The sequence below is a fragment of the Pteropus alecto genome, unplaced genomic scaffold, assembly GCF_000325575.1.
Source record: "Pteropus alecto unplaced genomic scaffold, ASM32557v1 scaffold5, whole genome shotgun sequence".
NCBI classification, from domain to species: Eukaryota; Metazoa; Chordata; class Mammalia; order Chiroptera; family Pteropodidae; genus Pteropus; species Pteropus alecto.
The window spans coordinates 13,520,157-13,529,576 of NW_006441953.1; the positions used below are offsets into that span (position 1 = coordinate 13,520,157).

At 31.5% G+C, this 9,420-nt stretch overlaps 1 pseudogene; it reads right to left on the reverse strand.

Moving 5' to 3' along the window:
* Positions 1-4,973: 4,973 nt before the first annotated feature.
* Positions 4,974-5,092, reverse strand: LOC112485679 (annotated as a pseudogene).
* Positions 5,093-9,420: the final 4,328 nt, after the last annotated feature.

Genomic DNA, 9,420 nt, shown 5'->3' on the forward strand with positions numbered 1-9,420 from the left:
CCCTGTATTCAAGCATATTTTTTCTAATGTGACAGTCTGTCAAGCAGTTGTCCTCTTTGCATTTGCTAAAAGGTCAGAATTTCAAAGTATAAAATCTGTATCAAATATAAGTAGTTCTATGTAATTCTATTCATGTTTTCTGCCGAAAAAGAAATCCACAAAGTTCTGAAAATATGCTTTCTCTTTAATTTATACCATGTCTGTGCATCTACCCAAAAGGTTCTTTTTTTTTCTTTTATCGCAGTGATGTAGTGAAGGCATTCTTTAAAAGCAACCTTTACTTTGCTACGGAGAGAATAACTCCTACTCTGAACAATACCTGAGAGAATATTACCTATTTCCTCATGTTGCTTTAATTCTTGTTAAAACATATATATGTGTATGTGTGTGTGTGTGTGTGTGTGTGTGTGTGTGTGTGTGTGTGTGTGGCAAATGAAGCTTAACATTTATAAAACGATTTCTGTGAACATACCAAAATTTCACTGGTTTTAAAAAGAAGAGACTTGGGTAGTGACCAGATTTCCCAATTCAGAGAACTCGAAAAGAGACTAAAAACCTCAATTCAGTTATTTTGTTAAACTTTCTTCTTATTGTTGTAAAAGATAGATAACATAAAACTTACCATTGTAACAATTTTAATTTAATTTTTTAAGTGTATAGTTCAGTGCCATTAAGTACATTCACGTTGTTTTGCAATTATAACCATTTCTATCTCCAGAATATTTTTGTTATTGCAAACTGAAACTCTATACCCACTAAACAATAATTCCTCATTTTCTCTCCCTCTGTAAATACTAGTCTAACTTCTGCCTTTATAAATTTTACTATTATAAGTACTTCATATTAGTGGAATCAGATAATATTCGTCCTTTTGTGTTTGGCTTGTTTTACTTAGCATAATAGCTTCAAGGTTCATCCACGTTGTAGCATGTATCAGAATTTCAATTCTTTTTAAAGCTGAATAATATTTCATTGTATGTATATACGACATTTTGTTTATTCATTCCACCTTTTAGTTATTGTGAATAACGCTGATATGAACATGGCATACAAATATCTGTTTGAGTCTCTGTTTCTAATTCTTTTGGGTATAAACCAAGAAGTAAAATTGTTGGGTTATATAGTAATTCTATGTTTATTTTTTTTAAGTTACTGAACCATTTTACATTCCTATGAGCAATGCGCAAATGTTCCAATTTTCCACATTGACATTAATATTTTTTATTTCTTGTTCTTATTTTTTTAAATAATAGCCATCCTTGTGAGTATGAGGTGATATCTCATTATAGTTTTGATTTTTAGTTCTCTATTGTTGCAGGATATTGTGCATCTTTTTATACATTTATTGGCTATTTGTGAATTTTCTTTGGAGAAATGTCTATTCAAGTTTTTGCCCATTTTTTAATATGAGTTTCTTTTCTTGTTTAGTTGTAGGAGTTCTTCATATATTATTATTAATCCCTTACCAATTATATGGTTTACAAATGTTTTCTTCTACTTTATGAGTTGCTTTTTTACACTCTTGATACACAAAGGCTGTTCATTTAGATCAAACCTAATTGATCTATTTTTTTTTTTTATTTGTTGCCTGTGCTTTTGATGTTCTGTCCAGGAAAACATTGCCAAATCCAATATTATAAGGATTTTCTCTTGTTTTCATCTAAGAGCTTTATAGTTTAAGCTCTTACATTTAGGTCTTTGATCCATTTTGAATTAATTTTTGTATATGGTGTAAGGTCATGGTCTAATATCATTCTTTTGGAAGTAGATATCTAGTTTTCAAACACCATTTGCTTTTGCAGAAATTAAAAAAATTTAAAAATCGTATGAAATCTTAAGGCTTCAAATAGCAAAAATAATCTTGAAAGAGAACAAAGTTAGAGGTCTCACACTTCCTAATTTCAAAATTTACAAAGTTATAAAGCTACAGTATTCAAAACAAGGGTAGTACTGTCCTGAAGACAGACCAATGAAATAGAATAGAGGCCCAAACAAACCTTCACATATATGGTCTAATGGTTTTTGACAAAAATCCAAGACCATTCAATGGGGAGAGGACAGTCTTTTCAGGTTTTTAATAATTTGAAATTATTAATAATTATTATTAATTATTAATGAATTCTATAAATTATTATTAATAATTAACTGGGTTTCTAGATGAGAATATTGAATAAAATTACATCACACAAAGTAAAATATATACAGATTCCCTGTTTTAAGATAGTTACTTAGTTTCATTCTCTTTCAAGTCCATCTTGATTAAAACTTCTCCAATCACCTTCCAATGTAAACCAATGAGTTTTATGCTTCTTTTATATTATTATAAAATTCTTTATGAATACAGTAATTGCAATGTTGTAATTATATATAAATATATATATCTATTTATCTTTATCTGAATTTTTTTGAAAATAGAAACTCTGATTTATTATTGAGGACTTAGAACAAAAAAAATTTCCATTAATATCTATCAATGAATCTCACACACACACACACACACACACACACACACACACACACACAGCTATTGTTTGCTTTTTAATCACTGATCCTTCTCCTAAACGAACTATGTTTATAAATTATTTTGGACGTTATCAAGAAATCAATATTCTTTTCTCTAATCTGTACTTCTCTCCAAACATCAGCTTTATTCATTGCTCCAGCAGAACAACTTTCTCTGCTTCCTTGGCACTCCTGATCGATGACTGATTGCACATTTATATGCCTCAGCTCCAGTCCCATGTAGAAGCCATCTTTCAATCTCATTATCAAAATTCCAGATTCTCACGAGAGAATGATTAGACTTTTCAGACTTGTTTAGCTATTCATTCCTGTGACACATTCATTGAGAGAATATCAATATTATACAGTACAAATGAAAATTCCTGAGACCTGCTACCATGGTTATTGAAGGGGTGTGATTTTAATTTAAAAAAAAAAAGTGTGAATTTTAAGTTTGGTTAGAACCAAATGTGATTACTTTATTTATTTAAAAATAATTAAAGAATTTCTAGCACGAGGCATGTGGCTCTGAGTTGTGGGTATTTGAAGAAACTGTAGTGAAATGTTTGTGAACCTTGGATTCTGATTTTAAATTGAATTGAATTTTCCTTTAGTTCTTGTAGCCCAGTTTTAATAACTCCCTGAGGAAGAGACAATTGTCTTGGATATTTTTTATGCTACTTCAATCAATTAGAAAAAGTACTCAAACTAAGAAATAACTCAATAACAAGGAATTAAGCAGGAACAGATTCTAAGAGTTTGGTCTTCTAGTCATTAAGTAAATGACTGTTATTCAAACAGACAGTGAATGATTCATTATACTCTAATATGATATCTGTCTTTGTTCATATCTAGCTAAACAAGTCCTAGCATTGTATTCACAAAGCAAGTAAAACTTTAAAATCCTACTTTGCACTTGAATACTGCATTTTGTAATATTATGTGTGAGTGAATTTAGGTGAGATGGTTGGAGATGTGATGGGGGTTAGGTATTGAGATACGTAATTAAGAAAAAGATCACTTTTTTTCTCTTATGCCACCTCACTAGGAAAAGAAACTATTGAGAAACCAGTCTTGTGAAAATGATAATTGATGTCATGTAAAATAAATAGGTTGAAAACAACTCGATAGTTAAAAGCTTTAAGTGATTCCTCAGCTCAGCCCTCCGTGGGATGCTTTCCTCATTCAATGACTAGATGAACTCATCTGATGTGCACCACTTAATGCAATTAGAATTAGAAAATGCTTTGATTAGACAGGAGGCAAGATGTAAAGGATGAGAAGTCATTCTTATTCCTTTCTGCAAAGCTTGAACATATATGAGCATCAAGAGGTCAATTGACTGCTTTTTTAAAATTGGTAAAAATTTTAAAAGTAGATTTATTGCAGAGTCTGATAATGTCTGTCTTATTAGGGATGGCATTTTAGATTATTATGTCTTTCTGGAAGCAAGCTGACATTTTAAATAGCCCCAGACTAGTTTAGTTTATTAATACATTTTAGCAACCTATATTGTTGCTACTAATATAAAGAGATTTCTAACAAAATATTTAGTGGTGATTAAAGGTTATAACACAACACCCTGAGATAGAAGTGTGGACGAAAACAGGGCAACATACTAAAACTGACAAGCTCAGGGAAAGCCAGCATGGGGGGTCCTACAAACTCTGAGACTGAAATGAACCACATAGGATGGTTTGAACATAAAAATTCCTAACTAAAAGAAGATCATGGCGAGTAGTCACATCCTGGGACTGTCGCTTTCTTGACTAAGGTCAATCTTTACCTTTAGTAAGCCTTCTGTTGTCTTTTTGAATCTAAGATAACAAACCCTTGGAGTGTCAGAGTAATCCTGGACCCCTCGGCGTACAACCTACCACACTAGAGTGGGAGATCACAGAACCCTTCATGGTTATCTTGTCCACAGCATACTATCTCTATGTGTTGTAAATGTTAATTATTATCTCTCCCTTACCCACCAAGGTTAAAGTAGAACGTGTCCCTCTGCTTTACTTTTTTATCCGACCCCAGAGATTTCCCTGCTTTGCTTTCTCCCATCCCCTTAATCTACCACCAATGGATTTCGTGTAACCTCACTAATGTCTCCTCCTTTGATTCTAATTTACAAAATAAACTGCAAAACTGCCATTCTCTGGAGCACTTCCTAAATTTGTTGAGATTTTGCTACCCAGCAATTATTGTCAGTTTGGCTCAAGTAAACTTATTCTCTATGGATTTGGACATTTCTTATATTGACACAGGTTATATTTGGTAATCCTTATGGGAAAATTTAAAGCAAATTCAAATCTTACTTTACACTATTAAATAATAAACTTGAATTATTTTTAAAAATTTTTCTTTTTCTTTTTTCTCTCTTTTTTTTTTTTTTTTTTAGGCCAGGCAACCCTTGATCGACCTCACAGATTGCAAGGACCTTGTCAGCTTACAATCCCTTATTTTTTATTTTTTAACTCCTACAGCACCTGGTCATCCTTAGTGGTCTCCCATCCAAGTACTAATCAGGCCCGTCCCTGCTTAACTTCTGAGATCAGACGGGATTGGGCTTGTTCAGGGTAGCATGGCCATAAACAAAATTTTTATTTTCAATGAGAATTGACATTCAATATTATTTTATATTAGTTTCAAGTGTACAGCATAGTGGTTAGATATTTATATAATTTATGAAGTGATCCCCGCAATTAGACTAGTACCCACCTTGCACTATGCATAGTTATTACAATATAATTGATTATATTCCCTATGCTGTACTTCGCATTTCTGTGACTATTTTGTATCTACCAATTTGTACTTCTTAATCCCTTTACCTTTTTCATTCATTCCCCCAATGCTCCTCCCATCTGGCAATTACCAATTTGTTCTCTGTATCTATAAGTTTGTTTCATTTTTTTTGTTTGTTTGTTCTGTTTGTTGTTGTTCATTTATTTTGTTTCGATTCCACATATAAGTGAAATTATACAGTATTTGTTTTTCTCTGTCTGACTTATTTCACTTAGGATAATACCCTCTGTGTTCATCTAGGTCATTGTAAATGGTAAGATTTCATTTTTTATGGCTGAGTAATATTCTATCATGTTTATGTACCACTTCTTCTTTATCCAATCATCTGTTGGGCATTTATGTTGCTTCTATACCTCAGCTATGGTAAATAGCACTGCAGTGAACATAGGTGTGTATATACTTTATTGAATTAGTGTTTTGGTTTTCTTCAGATAAATACCCAGAAGTGGAATTGCTGGATCATAAGGTAGTTCTATTTTTAATATTTTGAGGAAACTTCAAACTGTTTTCCATAGTGACATCACCAATTTACAGTCCCACAAACTGCACTAGATTTCCTCACCAACACTTGATATTTTTGGATTTATTAAAGATTGCCATTTTGAGAAGTATGAGGTAATATCTCATTGTGGTTTTAATTTGCATTTCTCTGATGAATAGTGATGTTGAACATTTTTCATATGACTATTAACCCACTATTGACCTATACTCTCTTTGGAGAAATGCCTTTTTAGGTCTCTGCACATTTTTTAATTGAATTGTTTATTGTTTTTTGGTGTTGAATTATATGAGTTCTTTATAAATTTTAAATATTAACTCTTTATCAAATGTGTCTTTGGCAAATATCTTCTCCCAGTCAGTAGGTTGTCTTTCAATTCTTACTAATGCTTGATGTTATCAGATTTTTCTATTTATTTTTTAAACTAATGAGTGTGAACTGGTACATTATTTAATTTACATTAACTGAATTACTCCGAACCTGAGGATGTGTATAAAGTCATTGGCAACATGAGTTTCTTTATTATGAATTGTTTGTTAATTATTAATGGTATGGAAACTATTAATGAATTATTTCACATAGGAAGAAAAGTTGATTTAGAAAAAGAGTTTATAACCAGACATTGAGGCCCTTCAGTATTTCGAAGTCTAATAGGTGGAGAGAGCAAAGAGGATTAACCTGAAACACCCTATAAAGAGAGAAAACTTAGAAGAGTATAGTATCTTGAAAGTCTAGAAATGTGTGTGTTCCAAAAAGGAAGGATTGATAACTGTTATAAATATTGCTGAGAGGTTGAGGAAGATATGCACTACTCTATTCTATGTTCAATGGATTATATGCCTAATGGGCCACTAAATATTATTGTTCCAATTTTTAAAAATATGTTTATCTTTTTTATTTCTTGCTACTCTTACCATGGTTTTAAACAATAATTTTGTTATCATTTCTTTTGCTCGTGTCTTTTGTTTTTCTTTTTTGTATACACAGTGTAAAATACAAACTCCTTAGTGGTATACAAGAATTACTATGATTTGCTACTCAACATATTTATCACTTTTTAGATTCCTTAGGTTCTAACCATACTAAACAACTTCTAATTCTTGCTTTATGTGATGCTATTTGCTAGTATTCATGCTTCCACACAGGTAATTTCCTTGCTTGGAGGAACTTTTACAATAAGATGACTACAAGATTTTGAATTCTTCAGAGGAAATTGCAGAAATACGACAATGTCATTAGCCACTTCAGGCTGTGGATTTGAACTAGCCAAGTTTACTAACAATCGAATCATTGCTTCTTCTTAATTGCATGTTTACTATGTTCCAGGCATTCTGTTAAGTTACATATGTATTATTAATGCATCAATCTTATCACCATGAGGAGTGGTGAAGAGGAAACAGTTCTTAGCGAAGTTAAGTAACTTGCTTCAGATGCTGATAAGATGACCTGTATTCACACCCAGATCTCTGTGTCTACAAAATTCATGTCCATTATCACAGAATGAATAGATGTAAGGATATGTTATTTGTTTCCATAGCTAAATCCATCTCTTAGGTGCAAAATGAGGTCATTTTTTCTTAATTAAAAATTATGTCACTAAAATTTAGGAAAAAATGCTGCCCTGGTGCATAAGTCTCTTCATGTTGCTAAGTTGTTTCATAGATCAGCTATATCCATAATTTAGGGCAAGATTCCTTTTATTTTTTTCCAAATATAAACCCAAAATAAATGAACTGGCAAAAAAAAACAAAAACAAAAACAAAACTCATTTCAACGGGCAGACTAGCGTAGTGACTGGTTGGCTTAAGTCTAGGAAATACTGTGACTTTGGAAAATTACTAGATCATTAATGAACACAAACACACATGCATAGACAACCACACAAATATTTCTAAGTTCCCCAAGCAGGCTTTTGCCTTTCACCTATTACTTCCAAAATAGTTTGCTTACTAGAGTCACAACTCCGACTTTTACCACTTTAATGTGTCCTGCACAAGACAGCCAGCTTAAACACGGCTGTCACGTTGCCATTACTTTCCCTCAATGATTCTTCATTGTGGGTGAAATAAACTCTTTAACTTGGATTAATGACCTTTCAAAACTATGCTTGAGTCTCTTCTTACATCTCTCACTGCTCCATGCTGAAAAACACTGACTTGTAAACCTTCTATAGGAAAAATCTTAAACTTTTTTGGCTCCATTCAGACAATTTTCATCCCTTAAAAACATTACCATTTATTTTCTTCCAAATTACACTTCACAGATAAGTCCAAACCTTCTTTATCTCTGAAATTTTTCTGTTTAAACCCTGATCGTAGTGATGCCTCCTTTGGATAAACTTGTATATGTATTGATTGATTAGTATTGAAGCAAAATGCTAAGTAAATTAACATAAAATAAGTTTATTCTTATTATAACTGCTATGGATACTGGCTCTCAGAAATATAAACTTTAACAAATTTATTTTCAATTGTTTTTTTCTTGTTTTAGTTTTTTTTTTCTTTTGAGTTGTTCCTCTTTTCTTTCTCCTTTGCTGTATTATTTTTTTAAAAATCTAAAATATCATTTCATCTCTTACACACATCTTTGTAGGCATCCCTAAAATGCTATGCTTGCTTTTTATTTGTTGTTCACTTACAGAACCATAGGAACATTATCACTGTTAACACAATTACCAATGTCTTTGTATAATTTAATATACGCTATAATCTGTTTTTAGCAACTAACACAGAAATGTATTTTAACTTTAGCTTGTTTTATTTGTGATTTTGATATGCAACTGGTTAGAGGCTTGTTAGAAAATATTTACATTCTGAAATAATTTTACATGGTGTAAAAAATTATTTTGCTTTTTAAGAACTCAAAGATAAACTCTTAGTTATTTTTTTCTTTCTCTGCTACTAACTGTCCATCAGAATTCTATTCTACTTAATCCTCTAAAAATGTGTGGTATTATCTGTTCTCCCTGAATATCCTCTTCCAATTATATTGAGCTATAAAGAATATTATTTTAATTAGCTTAGTGTTATCACAATGCCTATTCTTTGGATTCTGTCATGGCATTTATAGGTAATATTGGAGAAGTTCTACATCTACATAGATACATAAGTTTATGAGTGCCACTGCTACTTTTACTTTCAACAGAATTTGTTGAGCAACTTAATGAAAGGCATATTATATTTTTCCATATTATTTACTACATCTTTACAGCAGTACATTAGACTGAAAGATGAGTATATGTAGCAAAAGGGCATTAATCCCAAATATTTACATTTAAATTTCAATATATCGAAAGGCCTAGTAAATACAATGACAGCTATATTTAATATTAAGGTATAAGCTAATAGATAACAGACATGAATGTAAGATCTGCAGAGTTGTAACTTGAACATTTAAAGTCCCAGACCTTGAAACAGACTTCTCAAATGGTTATTTACCTGAACCAACTATGTGTCCAAATTAGCTCATTTGCCTTATCTTTTGTTGACAGCATTTAGCTTGGAATTTTCCAATGGACTTGCATTCTTGTGATTAGATTTACCATCTTCAATACTACAATGACATTATTTGACCATGAATATGCATTACATTATATGTGGACTCAAATTAATATATTTCCA